The sequence below is a fragment of the Bos javanicus genome, chromosome 5 (assembly GCF_032452875.1).
Source record: "Bos javanicus breed banteng chromosome 5, ARS-OSU_banteng_1.0, whole genome shotgun sequence".
NCBI classification, from domain to species: domain Eukaryota; kingdom Metazoa; phylum Chordata; class Mammalia; order Artiodactyla; family Bovidae; genus Bos; species Bos javanicus.
The window spans coordinates 87657212-87674844 of record NC_083872.1 but is presented as its reverse complement, the minus strand read 5'-3'; positions in this window follow the sequence as shown (position 1 = coordinate 87674844).

The window sequence follows — 17633 nt, the reverse complement described above, 5'->3', positions numbered from 1 at the left end:
TCTTCTTCAGGGATCTTCCCGACCAAGGGATCAAACCCAGATCTCCCGCATTGCAGGCAGATGGTTTACCATCTTAGCCACCAGGGAAGTTGCTCAATATAAGAAAGTGACTACTATAATACGTATCACCCTGGGTCTGCATGGAATCTGGAACCAGAACCACAAGAGTAAAAGAATCAGGGTAATCAAGAAGAGAGAATAAGAAAAGGATTGAACCCAAGAGAAGAATGGGTGTCATTCTCTATTGCTGTCTTTATCTGCCAGCAGAGGCCAACTCTTAAGGAATAAGAAAACCAATAGAAATTATCTGATTTAAAAGTCCATACTGAGTTCCTGCTATATGCACATAAGTCACTGGGCCTACAGAGAATAAAACAGCTTCAGCCTGGGTGTATGCATGACAGATAAGCAGGTTTATAACTGTAAGGATTTTTCATGCATTATCATAAGGGCATATAAGAGGGCATATAAGAGAAAGATGCAGAAGGCATTCTGGAGGATGTGTCATTTCAGCAGTATCTTTAAGGATGACTAGGAATTATTCCAGAGACGGCAATGGCACCCCACTCCAGTACTCTTGCCTGGAAAATCCACGGACGGAGGAGCCTGGTGGGCTGAGGTCCATGGGGTCGCTAAGAGTCGGACACAACTGAGAGACTTCACTTTATTTTTTCATTTTCATGCATTGGAGAAGGAAATGGCAACCCACTTCAGTGTTCCGACTTAGCAGCAGCCGCAGGAATTATTCAGGTAGAAGAAGGGGAGAAGGGCATGGGAAACAACTCATCCAATAGCAGCTCAGCTGGGGATACGACTACAGAGGAGAGGGGATATGTGTTATAGACGTGGCTTTTGCACACAGTACATAGAGTGGCATGGCTGTGGCCAGCTGTTCAGAGAGTTAACCCTACCTTGTGAACCCCAGGCACCACTGGAGGCCTACAGCGTGGAGGCCATGATGTGATTGGCTTAAGAAAAGAGCGGTGTAGACGGACTCCCCAGGTGGCACTAGTGGTAAAGAACCCATCTGCCAATGCGGGAGACATAAGAGACCAGGATTCAATCCTGGCTCAGGAAGATCCCCTGGAGGGGGGCATGGCAATCCACTCCAGTATTCTTGGCTGGAAAATCCCATGGATGGAGGAGCCTAGTGGGCTACAGTCCATGGGGTCGCAAAGAGTCGGCCATGACTGAAGTGACTCAGAACTCAGATGGTAGGTCAAATGAGAGCTTCTCAGTGGGTGGGGTAACATCAAGTCATGGAAGCACCTTCCAGGCTTCCTTGTCCTCTTTCCTTCTCTCTTTCGCTGTTTCTCTAACTCTTCTTACATTGCTGGTTTTCTTTCCGGGCTTCATCTTTTTTTCCTTCTGTTTCTTTTGACTCTCATTTTTTCTTTTTTTCCTTTCATCTTTCCACTTTCTTTTTCAGTCTTTTATATCCCCTTTATCCATTTATTAGACTGATGTATTTTAAAAATTCTCTTAAAGTGCACTGCCTGATTTCCCATTTATTGCTTCAAGAAAAAAAAAAAAAAAGGATACCATGTGAATGAACACATACTGATCATTTTCCTAAATCACTTTTGTTTTGATTCTACTATCACAAAAGGACACTATCAAAAGAGAAAAGGATTTCCTAAACTCTGAAAGAATTTCTTGTAAAATATTGAGAATCAGAGTTTAACGATATATACAAAATCAGTAACAGAGTAAGGAAGAACTTGGGTTCTACTCAACAGGAATACCCTTTCACTCAAACACCCCTTCTATCTACTAGGGGAAGGAAAAAGACAAGAAGACAGGAAATGAGACCCTGGATAAGTGGCTAAAATACCTATGGGTTGTCAGACTTAAGTACCCTGCCATTTCCCCTTCAGCCCACCGATAGCAGGAATGGGGATTTTAGAGTAAGAACAGGTAAGTCGAAGAAAATGTAGACCTTTATGATCTTCCAACTCCATCTCTACATTTATTTCCATCACATCATTTTTATTTTAAGATGTAATAAACATGATTCTTGAGTAGGTTTTGTACTACAGATTGCATTATTAACTTAATTTGAAGTAAGGACCATTCAAGAGTTCTTATTTCTTTTTCAAAAGTATTCATCAACATTAATTAGATCTTGTTTTGATCTATCTTTCATTTGTGTAGACCCTAATTTATTTTGGTTTTATGTAATAGTGACTCGGAGAAGGAAATGGCAACCCACTCCAGTGTTCTTGCCTGGAGAATCCCAGGGACAGGGGAGTCTGGTGGGCTGGCGTCTATAGGGTCGCACAGAGTTGGACACGACTGATGCGACTTAGCAGCAGCAGCAGCAGCAGGCTCATTGCCTTATATATTATGATATTTTGGTTATGATATTAGGTGAAGGGCTGCCATTTTATTCACTCCTTGAACAGCAGGCATTGAGAAGACGGAATAGTTCTTTTGGCTTTTTCATGGCTCTCAGCAATTCACATGCATCTGGCTACTGACTTGCTTTCATTCCAGATAATTTTTTTTTTTTTTTTTAGTGCCAGGTCAAGTTGAAGCACTAAAAAAGAGAGAAAGGAAAGAAGGGAAATAAATAAAATTCTAGATCTGGATGAAGCTTAGAAATTATTTATTTTCAGAATTAACTCTGTGTCTTACCTAGGGCTCAGCCAGTCACAAGCATCATTTCCTTCCTATTATAATTTAGTATACTTGCTCTCTTATATCTGTTCATATGAGAAGCTTGCCCTAATCATGATGAATCTACTTTTCTTTAAGACTTTTATTTCAATGAATGACCCATATTTCAAACAGGAAATACACATGTCCTTTATACCAATCCTCCATTTATGTATTTTAAACAGAGTTAATGAGCAGCTAATGGATCATAGAAAAAGCAAGAGAGTTCCAGAAAAACATCTATTTCTGCTTTATTGACTATGCCAAAGCCTTTGACTGTGTGGATCACAAGAAACTGTGGAAAATTCTGAAAGAGATGGGAATACCAGACCACCTGATCTGCCTCTTGAGAAATTTGTATGCAGGTCAGGAAGCAACAGTTAGAACTGGACATGGAACAACAGACTGGTTCCAAATAGGAAAAGGAGTTCGTCAAGGCTGTACATTGTCACCCTGTTTATTTAACTTGTATGCAGAGTACATCATGAGAAACGCTGGACTGGAAGAAACACAAGCTGGAATCAAGATTACTGGGAGAAATATCAATAACCTCAGATATGCAGATGACACCACCCTTATGGCAGAAAGTGAAGAGGAGCTAAAAAGCCTCTTGATGAAAGTGAAAGTGGAGAGTGAAAAAGTTGGCTTAAAGCTCAACATTCAGAAAACGAAGATCATGGCATCCGGTCCCATCACTTCATGGGAAATAGATGGGGAAACAGTGGAAACAGTGTCAGACTTTATTTTTCTGGGCTCCAAAATCACTGCAAATGGTGATTGCAGCCATGAAATTAAAAGACGCTTACTCCTTGGAAGGAAAGTTATGACCAACCTAGATGTGAGAGTTGGACTGTGAAGAAGGCTGAGCGCCGAAGAATTGATGCTTTTGAACTGTGGTGTTGGAGAAGACTCTTGAGAGTCCCTTGGACTGCAAGGAGATCCAACCAGTCCATTTTGAAGGAGATCAGCCCTGGGATTTCTTTGGAAGGAATGATGCTAAAGCTGAAACTCCAGTACTTTGGCCACCTCATGTGAAGAGTTGACTCATTGGAAAAGACTCTGATGCTGGGAGGGATTGAGGGCAGGAGGAGAAGGGGACGACAGAGGATGAGATGGCTGGATGGCATCACTGACTCGATGGACATGAGTCTGAGTGAACTCTGGGAATTGGTGAAGGACAGGGAGGCCTTGCGTGCTGTGATTCATGGGGTCCCAAAGAGTCGGACATGACTGAGCGACTGATCTGATTTGATCTGATCTGAATGGGCTTCCACGGTTGTGCTAGTGGTAAAGAACCTGCATGCCAACTCATGAGATGTAAGAGGCACAGTTTCAATCCCTGGGTCAGGGAGATCCCCTGGAGAAGGAAATGGTAACCCACTCCAGTATTTTTGCTTGGGAAATCCCATGAACAGAGGAGGCTAGTGGGCTGTAGTCCATAGGGTCACACAGAGTCAGACAGGACTGAAAAGTGACTTAGCAATGATCAACTAAAGCATATTGTATACTATCGGAAGAGACTATGGAGAACAGAAAACTGCCAAAGACCCAGTTCATGCCCTCATGGAGGGACAAAACATGTATGCAAGTTCTTTATTAGGTATGTAAGCTAAGGTGCAGATGATAAAGATCAAGGGGCTCAGGAACTCCAAGTTGACAGCAAGTGGTTTGTAGAGTATGCCTGTGCTTCCTAGAATCATGGACTGTCCTAAACTACCAGGACAGGATAGATTTTCTGTTTTTACACTTTCTGTGCATAATCCTGGAACTTGTCCCATGGGAAGACCTTGAAAAAGCTGGCAAAAATGTTTAGAGGTTGGGTTTTTTATCTTGTTGAGGACAAATCACACAGAGGAGTAAAAAAACTTCGGGGAAATCGTATTTCCAAAAAATAGCCTATTCTGAGCTAGAACTATCTGTGGATATATACTCTATACGCACACTGCTAATTTTGTAGCTGGGAATACAGCTACAGGTGTTATGGGCTGAGAAGGCTTCAATGCAAACTTGAACATCTGGGCATAAGCTTAGGAGGATATTGGTGTTTGATAGACTGGGGAAGGGGGTGACTGTGACTCCCATAATCTTCTCTCCAATCTGCATGGGGTAATTAAAATGTTGAGGCAGAGGAAATTTCTTCCTACCCTTCTTGAGTATTTTTGGCTAGTTTAATAATTAAATTGACAAAAGACAGATTAACAGGAGGAAAAAAATCCATACACATGGAGGTATCATAGACATGCAACTCCTATAGTGACCCACACAGGCTACCAATACATAATTTTTAGACAAAGAGACAGTTATTTGTGGAGATTTAACAAAACAATTTTTATATAAAAAGATGTTTTATTATTATTTTACTATATAACCTATTAGTGAATATACCCAACTATATTTTCTCAAAAGGCAAATGAGATCCAAGATAACATTCCTGTTTGATTCCTGAAAACCTCAATATTATCTCTTTTGGAGGATCCAGTTCCTGTGATGTCTATGATACTGTCCACAAAGATCCCAACGATGCTTAGAAGTAAAGAACATTTTACTGAATTGTTCTATCATGGGTCCTTGTGCTGTGTTCCCCTTTTTTCTTCTCATCTCATTTTTAGAACTAGATCGTGTGCTCCTTCATTGTTATGCACATATGGCCAAGGGATAGGTTTCATGTGTTCATATGGAATATCCACAGAAGGGTGATAGCATACTATTGTGCTGGTATCAGATGTCAGAGCAAGCTCTACTTTGCAATTAAGTCATCTGGAAGAGAAGTATGTAGATTTGTGACAAACACGATAAAAACAAAGGGGCTTGTGCTTAAGGTAGCAGACTAACAAAGAAATAGCAGAGTTCTACAACTTTGTTAGCCTTGAATTTCCTAACTCTGGTGATGAGGATGTTTTCTCTCCTCTGGATCTACAGCAGATACTTTCAAATGGGAAATTTCCCCCCTTCAAGGGGAACTGTGGTCATAGTGTTGTTTATATCACCACCCCCACTGGCTGTTTCTCAGGTAACTTTAATTCATAATAACCAATATGCCATAGAAGCATATTTGGGGACAGTTTCCACTGGACCCCAAAATTTCCTTCCTCTGAACTTTCTTGGAAGTTTCATGTATTAAAATTTGAGCTGCTAGATTGTTCATCTTCAGTTTAGTTCCGTTCAGTCACTCAGTCATGTCCAACTCTCTGCGACCCCATGAATTGCAGCACGCCAGGCCTCCCTGTCCATCACCGACTCCCAGAGTTCACTCAAACTCATATCCATCGGGTCGGTGATGCCATCCAGCCATCTCATCCTGTCATCCCCTTCTCCTCCTACCCTTAATCCCTTCCAGCATCAGAGTCTTTTCCAATGAGTCAACTCTTTCTCCATTAGGATTCTGTAAATTCTTATCAAGTACAGTGGTATGATTTGAAAGTTATCAGAAACTTGTGTTCTAGAGTACTCATTAGATTTCTTTCTAAGAATTTCTCTGAAGATGACACACATTTGTAGGAAACTTTTGTAAAAGTATCTGAGTAAAATAATAACTGCCTGTTGATGATGAAATACTTAAATATTCATTATTAAAGATCTTATTCATTATAGCCAAATTTATATATATATATATAAACAAACACAATTTGGTGTTTGTTGTGACACATAACATTTTAAGATAACTACAATTATGACTGATAACATTATGTTAGAACATATCCACATTTCAGGCGTGTTGTATAATTTTTAGAACATTTATTAACATTTACCCATGCATTATAATTTAAGAAGATATATCCCTATTTATCCCCTGGAGAAGGAAATGGCAACCCACTCCAGTATTCTTGCCTGGCAAATCCCATGGACAGAGAAGCCTGGCAGGTTACAGCCCAGGGGGTCACAAAAGAGTCAGACACTACTTAGCAGCTAAATAACAATCATTATGTATTTGACGATGCTTTCCATTACAATTGACCATACCAAATGAGCCTAATTAGTTTGATATCTCTCTTATATAAGGAGAGAAAACAAATCTTCTGAGGTGTCTCAGGTACGCTCTGGTATTATTTCTAACTGATGTAGAATTTGACTTTTGGGAAGTTTGTCAAAAATATTAAAAAGATTTTAAAACACTTGATCAAATAGGATCATAGGTCATTTAAAGAATCCATTGTTTGACCATTGATGAGTATGACCTTATATTATTTGCAAATAATGACTCAAATCAATAAGCCTGTTTTTATGGCTTAACCAAAGATGCAGATGTCTCACAGGAGATTATATAGTCTTCACAAGATCCAGGAAGTTCATTTCCAGAGTTAAGGTTAGTGTAAGAAAGTAAAAGCTTTCCATTGCCAAAGGCAGTAAAATGGTGCAGTGAAACACTATCTCTGGTTTCCCATGAGAATGTGGGACACCTCTGGTCACAGATCCACTAACCTGGGACATGGGGCAGGTACTACTGGAATGGGACTTTTCCAGCACTAACAAGCAACAAAGGTTGAGATGACAAAGGCTGCTTATGGACTGGGACCCCTTATGAAAGATTCCCCTGAAAGCTGGCGCAGCTGGAGTACAGAAGGTGCTGCTTATGACTTCATGTCTTGGAGCCCTAGTTAATTCAGTTGTCTTCCAGAGGCACTTCAGTAAATGCACCTTCTGACTGGTGGATATTGAGAGAATATTCTCATTGGGTCACAAAGCTAAGCTCTCAGGACATAGAACAAGACAGAAGGAAGAGCCTCTTTTGAGTTTTTACACGGGGGGACCCACGGTAAAGATTGTCTAAACAGACGCTGGTCTCGTGCGAACTGTCAACTCCACTGGTCTGTGAGGTTGCTTCAAACAGCAGGCATGTAAAGGGCTGTGCCTGCTCTCCTGTCCTACAATTCACCCTCATGACAAACAACACAAGAGACAGAGACAAATAGTGACCCTCCCTGGGAGGAAAGAACCATTAAAACTCGAGAGTAACTCATTTACCATATAGCAGATTTGCTATTCCCCAAGAAACCAGCTCCAAGAATATTTTCTCCTACTAACGTAAGTTTAGAAAAAGAGAAAAAGGATTCTCATGATGTATTCTCTTTCACCAGTCACCAGTCCCTGCAGTTAGGTTTGAGAGGATGCTGTGGTTAAGAACACTTACCTTCTGCTGGGTTTTGTCAGAGGCCCCAGGATCTCATGGGAAATGATGCGGGGAGGGGAGCAAGGTCCAGTTGGTGTCCTGCTGTCCTGGTATGCCAACTGTCAGTTCTTTTGACTAATAATTGTTGTTGTTGTTCAGTCACTGAGTCGTGTCCTATTCTTTGAGACCCCATGGACTGCAATACGCCAGACTTCCCTGTTCTTCACTATCTCCTGGAGTTTGATAAAACTCATGTCCATTGAGTCGGTGATGCCATCCAACCATCTCATCCTCTGTCATCCCTTTCTCCTTCTGCCCCCAATCTTTTCCAGCATTAGGGTCTTTTCCAATGAGTTGGCTCTTTTCATCAGATGGCCAAAGTATTGGGGCCTCATTTTCAGCATCAGTCTTTCCAATGAATATTCAGGGTTAATTTCCTTTAAGATGGACAGGTTTGATCTCCCTGAAGTCCAAGGGACTTTCAAGAGTCCTCTCCAGCACCACAATTTGAAAGCATCAATTCTAACAGGCAAAGTAGCAGGAGAAAACAAAAATAAAAACAGTTTAATTCCTATGCACCAAGATCTCCTAGAAATAGGATCCCCCCAAATGAGCAAAGTAGACTGTTTACATATTATTATTAGACAAAGAAACAGTTATTTGCGAAGATTTAACAGATCATAGGGGATTGTGCCTGTGGTAACAGACTAATGAAGGCATAGCAAAGTTTGTTTATATAGTTTTCTAAGCCTTGAATTTCCTAACTCTGGTGATAAAGACGGTTTCTATCTTCCTAGTATAGGGAGGGGACCTTCATATGAGAGATTTATTTCCCACTTTCAGAGGGAAATATTGGGGTTAGAGTGGGGTATTTCTAGTATCATTGATTTTCCACATGCAGTTTTTCAAGTAAATTGAATTTAAAATAATCAGTATGTTATTGAGGTATATTTTGGGACAGCCTGCCCTGTACCTCAACAAGAACTTCAACCAGCATTGTAGACATTCAAGCCAGCATTATAGAAAGTCATTTGAGCACCCAGAAAATTTAAATGTACTAACGTGGACTTGGTCTGTGTCTACTGAAATTTCAATATAAATAAATATAAAATATCAGTTCATTAGATAAAATGGAGAAGATTGGTGAAATTTACTAAATAAAGAGGCTTATAATATAGAATGTGTATTTGGACTTAAATGATGATGAGCGTCTTCCAGAAAGACAGCAATTTTAAGCAAGTCCTGTTGGAAAGGTTGGCAAAAAGTCAAGTGATGAAAACCAAGAGTGTTATGGGTAGAGAAGATGGCTTGGAAGAAGGCGATATAAGGCAGGAACAATGGGAGTAGTGGAGATTACAGATGACATACTTATTTTTGGCCTGAAGGCTTTTGATTTTAATTGAAATGTGGAGGAAAGGGAGAAGACATTTCAATACATATGAAATCCACTTCAATTTGACTCTCAAAGTAGATAATTTCAATATAGTGAATGGCGACTTATGCAATGAAGTTTAGAATAGCAAGACCTTCAAGAAGAATGTGGGAGTTTCAAGAGGGAGGTGATATACATATAATTATGGCTGAATTGCATTGTTGTATGGAAGAAACCAACATAATATTGTAAAGCAATTTTCTTCCAATTAAAGAATAAATTCAAGGAGAATGAGGAGTTTTACTTACAGATTGATGGTAAGGAGCAATTATTAAAATGCTACTTATTTTTTGCTAACTTGCTTCTAAATTTTCTTCTTTGCACTATCCTGTTTTTATAGTCAGTTAAGTTGCTCAGTTGTGTCCAACTCTTCATGACCCCATGAAAAGCAGCAAGCCAGGTTTCCCTGTCCATCACAAACTCCTGGAGCTTGCTCAAACTCAAGTCCATTGAGTTGGTGATGCCATCCAACCATCTCATCCTCTGTCATCCCCTTCTCCACCTGCCTTCAGTCTTTCCCAGCATCAGGGAAAGATTCTTCTCCAATGGATCAGTTCTTCATATCAGGTGGCCAAAGTATTGGAGCTTCAACTCCAGCATCAGTCCTTCCAATGAATATTGAGGACTGATTTCCTTTAGGATTGACTGGTTTGATCTTGAAATCCAAGGGACTCTCAAGAATCTTCTCCAAAATCACAGTTCAAAAGCATCAATTCTTCAGCATGCAGCTTTCTTTATGGTCAAACTCTTATATCCATACATGACTACTGGAAAAACCCTAGCTTTGAGTAGACAGACCTTTGTTGGCAAAATAATGTCTCTGCTTTTTAATATGCTATCTAGGTTGGTCATAGCTTTTCTCCCAAGGATCAATCATCTTTTAATTTCATTGCTGCAGTCACCATCTGCAGTGATTTTGGAGCCCAAGAAAATAAAGTTTGGTCACTGTTTCCATTGTTTTCCCATCTATTTGCCATGAAGTGATGGGACTGGATGCCATGATTTTCATTTTCTGAATGTTGAGTTTTAAACCAGCTTTTTCACTCTCCTCTTTCACTTTCATCAAGAGGCTCTTTAGTTCCTCTTTGCTTTCTGCCATAAGGGTGGTGTCATCTGCATACCTGAGGTTATTGATATTTCCCCCAGCAATCTTGATTCCACTTTGTGCTTCATTCAGCCAGCCTTTCACATCATGTACATTGCATATACGTTAAATAAACAGAGTGACAATATACAGCTTTGATGTACTCCTTTCCCAATTTGGAACCAATTCGTTGTTCCATGTCTGGTTCTAATCGTGTTTTTACATCTTCTGTTAATCTTCTACTGCCACAAAACCTAACAATTTTTCTGATTTTGGTTTATTGGCACTATTTTTCAAATAGAAAAAAATGCATAAGAAAGTGGCTAGGGTAAATTTATAGTCATTTCATCAGATTTCATGTGTTTGCTTGAGGCATGAATGCAGCTTATGAAGAACCCTTTTAATCTCAGTTGAAGCAATTGAAATGGCTTCCTAGCCATTCACCACTTCCATTCACCACCATTCACCACCTTCCTAGGTGGTGCTAGTGGTAAAGAACCCACCTGTCAATACAGAAGATGTAAGAGAGGCAGGTTCGATCCCTGCATCAGGAAGATGCCCTGGAGGAAGAAATGGCAACCCATTTAGTATTCTTGCCTGGAGAATCCATGGACAGAGGAGCCTGGTGGGCTATAGTCCATAGGGTTGCAGAGAGTTGGACACGACTGAATCAACTTAGCATGCACAAAGCAATTGAAATACTGAAGTTTTCAAAATTAAATTTCATTTTTGTTAATCAAAATTGGAATTTTAGTGAGATTCATTCCAAAACTAAAATTGTTGATAGTTTAGATGCATATTGATTACTTACATCTCCAACTTATCTAACTATAAAATTGGAAAATCATAAGGCAACTAACTAGATGAATTTAATCAGCTGACTAAATATCAGTCACTGAAGTGGTACCTGACTGTGTTAATGATTCAGCAATTATTTGTAGGTTTTTTCTTCTTTTTCAATTTCTAACCAGAAAAATATGTAAATTATCAGTGGACCTTCAAGTACATTTTCATTATTATTTTGAAGGAGATAGCAGGAATTTTTTTTTTTTTTTAGTTTGCCTTTAGTGCAGAGAGCATAAACCAAAACCAGAAAGTCATTTGGTTACTTCATTCAGAGATAAACTAAATATAATGATCCAAAGTCATATGAATGTCTCTGCAATTACATTTGGTAACTGAAAAATGACAAAATTTTAATATTCCTTTTATTTTGGTAATTCTTGACATGAGAACAAAGGATTGTTTGTCAAAAGTTAAGCTGGATGAGGCCTAAACAACAATGAACTCTACCCTTTGATTTGTGTCACATGTGAAAACCAAGACCCCAAAAGGTTAAATGAGTAAATCAAAGTTATGCAGTTAGTAGCAGCAAAACTCTGTTGTGTAGATGTCTTTTAAATAACTCCTTACTTAAATTTAAACTCCTTACTTAAGCACCCAACAACTTGTCATCATCACCCTCTTCATCTGTTTCTGGCCTCATCTCTGTCAAGCTTCCACACTCAGTCTTTGCTCCAACCATACTAAACTACTATAATCACCCGAATGTGTGATATATCATTCTTTGTACACATAATTGCCTCACTGGAAGACCATGCCTCCTTCCCAATTTGTCTAGCTAATCACTACTTTTTCTCTACTGGGTAATTTTCCCTGATTCCCCAGATGGACTTCCATGGTCCACCTCATGATTTTGAAGGCAATGCAACATAACTCCATCATAATCTTATCTCTTTTTTTTAAATTTTATTTTATTTTTAAACTTTACAAATTGTATTAGTTTTGCCAAATATCAAAATGAATCCGCCACAGGTATACATGTAAATAAAAATTATTGAATTAAAAAAAAAATCTTATCTCACTCTGTTTTATGTATTTATTTTTTAAATTTTTGTTTGACTGTGCTGCACAGCCTGTGAGGTCTCAGTTCCCCTACCAGGGATTGAACCCGTGCTACCACCGGTGGTGGTGGAAACACAGTCTTACTGGACCACCAGGGAAGTCCCACTCTATTTTGAATCCCTCTCTGGATCACAGATCCTTGAGTGCAGGAATGATGACCCATTTGAATTTGTATAATAATAAAAACAGTAACAATTATAAGAATAGTAAACATTTATGAGGTGCTTACATGAATACTGTTGTGTGCTAAGTTGCTTTAGTCATATCTGACTCTTTGTGACCATATGGACTGTAGCCTACCAGGCTCCTCTGTTCATGGGATTCTCCAGGCAAGAATACTGGGGTGGGTTACCATTTCCTCCTCCAGTGAATCTTCCCGACCCACGGATTGAACTCACATCTGTTACATCTCCTGTATTGGCAGGAGGGTTCTTTACCTCTAGTGCAACCTGGGAAGCTCCTACAATGAGTACGCCCTATTCTAATTATTTTCTCGGTGTTAACTCATACCTGAACACAGTATCTGCCACAGAAATCCTCAATAAGTAGTTGCTGAATGATTATTTGGAATAATGGATACATACAGGAGTGAGTGCCCAAATAATTCCCAGTCCAGAGATTTGAGTAGAGGCTACTCCTCAATGTTATATAATATCCAGGCAGATATAAGTGGATGCGAAGACTCTGTGACTGCCCTCTGGCAGATGCTTGGATCTGCAAGTTTAAAAGGGTAGAACGTACCCAAAGTCTGCTGATGTGGTGTAACTATGATAACTTGGCTTAGAAAAGCCAGATATGCAGGAAGTAGGTCTTCCTTGTAGTCACATCATGGTACATTTGTAGGAATTTTCTAGAGAGATTGAAACCATTTCATGCTTAACCAGACTAATATAGTTGGATATCAATCTTATATTCCAAAATTTATGCCCATTTCTTCATGTCTGAAAGACCTTACATATAATATTAAATAGAATTACCAAAATTATACTTCCTTTCTACCCTTTATTCTCTATATTTCAGAGAGATTATGTATATGTAGTGCTAGAGAAGGTATATAAAGAAGGGTTACATCTATAGAATGGTGCTTGTGTACTATTGTAGTAGACCATAACATATGGTGTTATTTATTTACATATTTAGCAAATACATTAGAATAAAGGAAATCATATTGATGAAAACTAGCACACATTTAAACACCATTCAAATACCATGGTAGATAAAATGTGTGGTAATTTTCAGTTGAAAAAGGATGCTTTCAAACTTCTGACTAAGCCTAAAGCAAGGATCAGTGCATGAGCTTTAGCTGGGTGGTCCATGATCCCTACAATAGTATGCAAAAATTTGTGTCTGCACACTTATGTTTGCGAGTGGGAGAGGCTTTTTACCAGGTAGTCAAAAGGATGTGTTTCTCAAGAGAACCAGAGCTGTCAACTAATTTCAGCCATCCAGCTTGCATAGCACTGTGATATGGATTAAGGAGTCCACATTTTTACAGTAGTAATTTCAAAGGCAAAATTCAGCAAGTTAAACTATGTGCTCAGGTAGTCCCACCCAGATCAAAGGTCAGTCAGTCATAAGCCAGAAAAATGTCTTTCTTTTCTATGCTGTAGCAAAATTACCCATTTCTCTTCCATTTTTGAGGCCTATTTGAATTTTAGAGGTTAAAATTACATAGTCTAATGAAAGAGGTTTCTTTCTAAAATAGGCTCTACTGAAAACAATATTTCAGAAGCTATCAGGTGGCCTTGAGAACTGTCTGTAGACACATAAAAGGTCAGTTTATAATCACAAATTCTGTGACAATAAATAAAATCATGCCGTAAACTGGAATTGTATGGACCACTTAACTATGGTGATCATTTGTATGATTATCCAGATTCATAATATTCATAAAACTTAGCTTGTGACTCCTTAGATAAACACATTTATTCTTGCTGGGGCTTCCCTGGTGGCTCAGATGGTAAAGAATATGCCTGCAATGCAGGAGGCCTGGGTTCAATCCCTGGATTGGGAAGATCCTTTGGAGAAAGGAATGGCTACCCACTCCAGTATTCTTGCCTGGATAATTCCATGGACAGAGGAGCCTAGCAGGCTACAGTCCATCGGGTCACAAAGAACTGGACATGACTGAGTGAATAACACTGCTATTCTTGCTGTGAAGCTCTGTACAATTTTTTTCGGTTACTACTTTTTACTTTATTAAATCCAGACGTAAATATTTAATGAAATGTAGTTACTTTATATCTTGTCATGTTTAGGAAGCATTGAAAGCATTTTTTTTTCTGTTTGTGGCCTAAGTTTTCATAAATGTATGATTTGTTTTGTTTGGAGATTGTCAAGGGTATGAATTCCCCAAAACTACATCAATGTGGATGTTGTGCTGAGATTCCAAGATAAAACAGTTGAGAAATTCATGTTTGTGTGTGTATTAAACAAAACGATTTCTTTTTTTTCCCCTTTGACCACACTTTGAGGCTTGTGCAATCTTAGTTCCCCAAGCAGGGATTGAATCTGGGCCCTTGGCAGTGAGAGCACAGAGTCTTAACTACTGGACCACCAGGGGATTTCCAGACTGAATATTACTCTAAGAGCTGAAAATCAAAGCAACCTAGAAATAATTTTACTAAATAAGAAATTATTGTTTATCCTGTGTTGCAGAAGCACAAAGCAAATTACTGAAATTTCTTATTCTAAAGAAAAAAGATATTCTCACAACAGAGAGGATATAGCTTAATTGCAACATTTGTTATTTGCTCAGTCCTATTTGACTCTTTTCGACCCTGTGGACTGTAGCCCATGAGGCTCCTCTGTCCAGGCAAGAATACTGGAGTTGAAAGGTTGCTGCTACAAGCCATGTGTTACTCTGGGATTGGTGACCTCCAGAGGAGAGGATTTCAACCCAGGGTCAGGGACCAGGCTTGACTGCTTGAAATGTTCTATAGCAAAGTTTTATTAAAGTATAACAGAGATAGGGAACGCTTCTGACATAGACATCAGGAAGAGACAGGAGTGCCCCCTTGCTAGCTTTTAGCAAGGTGTTTTATGTCTGTTGGAAAGCGATTAATCAGGTAAGAGAGACACCTCAAGGGTGAGGGAGTTTCACCAGGCCACTCGCCCACAATATGCATTTTCGAGATAGGATGGCAGGAAGTGTGTCATCCCCCAGCCATAAAACAGTTGACAGGAATACTGGTTTGTTGAGCCATTATCAGCCCAAGATTTGAGAAAAGAAAAAATGTTAGTCTTAGGTGGAATCATTTTGAAGAAAGGTAAATTCCAAAGCAAATGCATAGTTTCATTAACATAGCTTTAGAAAAACATTCCCATAATAAAAATGCAGTGGTTAGCTCAAGGCAGAACCAGGTACCATCAACACAGAATTAAAAGAAGCCTCTTTTAATTTTGTGTAGAGCAGGAAAAAAAAAAAAAAAAAGGCTGCCGATTGCAATTTATTTCCTCCTGACACTTTGGGACCTCTGGTGTTCCTCCCTGTTACCCACAGAGTGGGTTGCCATTCCCTTCTCCAGGGGATCTTCCCGACCCAGGGAATTAACCTAGGTCTCCTGCATTGCAGGCAGATTCTTTACCATCTGAGCCACTGGGGCTTTCCTCTAAATGAGGTTTACCTGTTTTATGATTTAATTGTTTCACATACAGTGATTTTGTGGTTTAGAAAAATGTTTAAATATCAGGGGAAATTTGCTAATATTATTACTGTTGAAATGTTTAAAAACCACTTAGGAAAACTCACTGACAGAACAATCAATACAAAAAGTATTTTAATTCTGTAATACATTTGAGGAAAGGGTGCTGTGAAGGAAGGAAGTGACAGATAGGGTGCTGGAGTAAACCACCTTAACAGCAGCTTCTAGCTGTGTGATTTTGTAATCCATGAGCAGGACCTTTGGGGCCTTCCCAGAACAGTATCCCCTGACTGTGTCCTCCTCCTGCCTTTTGTCTTTAGAAAAACTTTAGTCAAAGAATAAATTTAATCATAGAAGTGAGAAAATGCAGAAAGAAAACAGTCAAGGAAATGTGCGGGCATGCTCAGTCATGTCTGACTCTTTGCGACCCCATGGACTGCAACCCACCAGGCTCCTCTGTCTGTGGGCTTCTCTAGGCAAGAATACTAGGGTGGCTTGCCATGCCCTCCTCCAGGCGATCTTCCCAACCCAGGGATCCAACACAAGCTTCCTGCAGTTCCTGCATTGCAGGCAGATTCTTTACTGCTGAGCCACTCATTAAAGAGGGCAAAATAGTATTAATAATTGTCTAGCCTTTAAACAAAGACTTTAGTGCCTCCTCAAGGGCAGATAATATCCTGAACCATCCCCTCTGTGCTGTTTTGCAGATACTGAAACCCCCACCAGGTAGAAGAAGTTAGCTGTATGCTGCCCACAAGCACATAGACCCCAGAGCAGTTGGAACCAGAAGGTTGATGAGGTTAACTCTTTCAATTACCTCACCACCAGCCAGTCAGAAGAATATACACAAGCTGATCACACACCATATAACCCCATCTCTCTTACTCTGCATTTAAAAACCTTTCCCTGAAAGCCTTCAGGGAGTTCAGGTTTTTTTTTGTTGTTTTTTTTTTTTTAAGGTCTTTATTGAATTTGTTACAGTATTGCTTCTGTTTTATGTTTGGGTTTTTTGGCCAGGAGGCGTGTGGGATCTTAGCTCTTCGACTAGGGATTGAACCAGTAACCCCTGCATTGGAAGTCTAAGTCAACTAGTGGACTGCCAGGGAAGTCCTGAATTCAAGTATTTTAAGCACTAGCTCCCCTGGACTCTTTGCTTGAGTCCTGCAATAAACATATTTCCTTCACCACAACCCAGTGTCAGTAGATTGGCTTTGCTGCCCAAGGGTAAGTGGATCCAGTTTGATTCAGTAACAATTTTAAACCTCTATCATTGGGAAAAAATGGTGATTGTTTCCCACCAACTGTCTGAAGTTCTAACATTTCATATCTGAATAAGCAATGAGTTGCTTATTGATAATTTGTTACTGCATTCTTTATGTTAGGGCTTCTCAGGTAGATCAGTGGTAAAGGATCCATCTGCCAATGCAGGAGACGCAGGAGACATGGGTTCAATCCCCTGAATTGGGAATATCCTCTGGAGTAGGAAATGGCAACCCACTCCAGTATTCTTGCCTGGAGAATCCCAGGGACAGAGGGGCCTAGCAGGCTACAGTCCATAGGGTCACAGAGTTGGACAAGACTGAGAGACACAGTATTTTTGTTAACAAACCATCCAAAGAGCCATTGGAGGAATTCAGGTAAAGTGTTATCATGTCCTCCAGGGACTGGACGTTGTTCAAAGATAATCAAACAATTAAAATAAGGAGAAAATGAAATCTCACATTCTTTTTCCTTCCTTTGTCATTTGACTAACACGGTGCTTCTTTACTTCAAAACTTAAAAAATAAATGCAGATTGACTCAC